General features: G+C 39.1%; 1 protein-coding gene across 1 annotated transcript in view; it reads left to right on the forward strand.

The window, feature by feature from the left end:
- The window catches only part of SAV1 (salvador family WW domain containing protein 1), a 25880-nt gene that overhangs the window by 9174 nt on the left and 13438 nt on the right, over positions 1 to 3268 (forward strand). The gene's annotated exons all lie outside the window — the stretch shown is intronic.

The raw sequence follows: 3268 nt of genomic DNA on the forward strand, positions 1-3268 counted from the left end.
AGCTGGGCCTTGTGGTGGGTGCCTGCAGTTCCAGCTACTGGGGAGGCTGAGGTAAGAGAATCTCTTGAGCCTGAGAGTTTGAGGTTGCTGTATGCTGTGATGCCATGGTACTCTACAGAGGGTGACAAACTGAGACTCTGTCTCAAAAAAATAAAATAAAATAAAATAAAGGATTTAGAGTATTAAATAATTGTAGTTGACAGAGTGGTGGCAGGGTTTTAGAAGACTGATTCTAATGTTGAAGTTCTATTGTGGGTAAAATTTCAGCTTGTTCCACCTTGTCCTCTGGGCACTCTTTCAGGGCAACTCTTTTGCACCTTTGACTTGCCCACTCTTACTTTTTTTTTGAGTAGCGCCTTAACTTTCTGATACTACAGAAATGTTACAAATCATGTTGTGTTTTCCCTGCTCCAGAAGCAGCTAGTGGCTGGCTTTCCCCAGAGAAAGAGAGTCAAGACAGAGCCAGTGCACTTGACCAGTACAGAAGCTGCAGGATCTTGTATTTCCTAATCTAAGAAATCACATACCATCATTTCTACCATAACTATGGGTCACGCAGACAAGGGTGTAATTACCAGGAGGGCAGGGATCACATATTTATATAAAATCCACCCCCTCATTCTCTCTTCTGGCTTGCTTTTTGTGTTGAATATTGCTTGAATATTACTTCAGGGCAATAAATAGAAATCATCTTCATTCATTTCTGTAGCTGCATACTATAGTGCTATGTTCTGTGCGTGTAATAGTGGAATTAATCAAGCTGCTAGTAGTGGACTTTTTTTTGTTTCCAATTAATTGAGAGTACAATGAAGGTTGCATTGTTTGCATTTGTTAAATAAAGCCTCTGCTAAGGCGTCCTGCCCCCAGGAGGTGTGCCGTGTACCCCAACATTGTGCCCATTAAGTTGGAGCATGTTCGTCCCCCCCTTCCTCCCCTTTCTCCCCTCCCCCATTCCTCTGCCCCCACCTTGCGTTGATTTGAGTTTTTCTCTTGTGTAGGCCTCAGACCATCTGCTGGCTTCATATTAGAAGTGAGTACGTGAGATTCCTCTCTATTCTTGTGATACCTAAGAAAGAAGAATGTGTTCCCACTCAATCCAGATTAATACAAAAGATGTAACGTCTCCATCTTTTTAATGGCTGAATAGTATTCCATGGCATACATATACCACAGTTTGTTAATCCATTCCTAGATAGGTGGGCATTTAGGTTGTTTCCACATTTTGACAATTGTAAATTGAGCTACGATAAACCATCTAGTGCAAATGTCCTTATGATAAAATGATTTTTTTTCTTCTGGGTAGAAGCCTAGTAGTGGGTTTGCAGGGTCACATGGGAGGTCTAATTCTCCATACTTCTTTCCAGAGAGGCTGTGTTAGTTTCAGTCCCAGACATTTGGTTAGTTTCTAGCCTTTACTAGGATGATGCTGTAATGACTCAGCATATGCCATTTTTTGTATTGTGCAATTAAGTGAATATAGTTTCTTAAACTACCTGCCAGTAACCTGTATTTGTACGTAAATTTATATATCCTTTAGAATTTCGGTTCAAAGCATTTACTTCATTTTAAAATTTCTTTAATTTTGGCCATTGTTGTTTACATGTACGTAGCAATACGATGGGCAGACCCTACTGCTGATCTAGACAAGGAGTCCTGACTTTGTAGCATATTTAGGGTTGTCAGTATAATTTCAAAACATTTGAAAAATCTGTTTATTTTTTCTTTCCTTAAAGTTAAACTTGACTTTTTTCACTTTTGCTATAGTTTCCAGCCAACCATAATTTAAAAAGCTCTTCAAAGTCAGCTAGGAATTTTTAACAGATATTTTGCACTGGAATGATAGTCCTTCACACATCGGTGGTAACCCTGTCTTGCTTTTTTCAAATGTCCTGCTGTATTCTAAATTTGGCAGTTAGGGCCTCTGGTTGACTAGCAGTCTTCTGTTGCCACGCTAACTTTTCACAATGCTTGTATCATTGTACCTTTAAGGGGCAGGGATCCAAATTTATGTTAAATTTTATTTTCAGTACAATCATTACAAATAATTAGGAGTAACAATTGTATGAACCAGATAACTGTCTTCCTAGACCAGTGTTTGAACATGCACAGGCAGTGATAGTCCTCTATATGCCACCTAGTTGCTCACAAATTGATTTTGTCTCTCGACTGTAGGAAACATATTCATTTCAGAACTGGTAAGATGTAGGAGGCAGATAAGCAAAGTAAGTCTAAGAATAAAGGAGAATATTGAGTGCAGTTTTTTGGTACATTGTTTCTAGATGCCTAGAAGGACTTTCAGATTATTCATTTTCATTACTTTAACTCCACCATACCCATTACTTTTTGCCAGTTCTGTGCATGTTGTTTCAAGGATTAATTTTATATTGGGTCAGCTTGTTTTAAAAATGTTATTGCAAACATACCTGCTTATAAAAAATTCAAATTTTGGGTGGCTCCTGTGGCTCAGTGGGTAGGGCACCAGCCCCATATACTGAGGGTGGTGGGTTCAAACTCTGCCCTGGCCAAACTGCACCAAAAAAATAGCTGGGCATTGTAGCGGGCACCTGTAATCCCAGCTACTCGAGAGGCTGAGGCAAGAGAATTGCTAGGCCCAGGAGTTGGAGGTTGCCGTGAGCTGGTGATATCTACTGAGGGCAATAAAATGAGACTCTGTCTCAAAAAAAAAACAAAAAAAAAACGAACTTTATAAAAACATGTAACTATTTCTCCATATTCTTTTTCTTTTTCTTTTCTTTTTTTTTTTTTTGAGATGGAGTCTCACTGTGTCACCCTCAGTAAAGTTCTATGGCATCACAGCTCACAGCAACCTCAAACTCTTGAGCGATTCTCTTGCCTCAGCCACCCAAGTAGCAGGGGCCACAGGCGCCTGCCACAACACCCAGCTATTTTTTTCTTGTAGTTGTTATTGTTGTTTAGCAGGCCCGGGCCATGTTTGAACCTGCCAGCCCCAGTGTATGTGGCCAGCGCCCTAACTACTGAGCTATGAGCACGGAGCCTATTTCTCCATATTCTTGTTCTTCAGATTATGTATATGCATATATGAATAGATATATAAATATTTTTCAAAGTGGGGTGTTATTAAGCTTATACTGGCTTGAGAATTGTTTTTTTAAACTTTAATATCGTCTAGATTTCTTTGTACTGTATGTAGCATTACCTCAGTTATTTCTTTCTAAAAAGCTATTCTTTTTGAATAGCTGTGTGGGAATAATTTTGTAGACCTCTCAAACAATTTTTTTTTTTTTTT

This window comes from Otolemur garnettii, unplaced genomic scaffold (assembly GCF_000181295.1).
Source record: "Otolemur garnettii isolate 467f Iridium unplaced genomic scaffold, OtoGar3 scaffold00054, whole genome shotgun sequence".
In the NCBI taxonomy this organism is placed as follows: domain Eukaryota; kingdom Metazoa; phylum Chordata; class Mammalia; order Primates; family Galagidae; genus Otolemur; species Otolemur garnettii.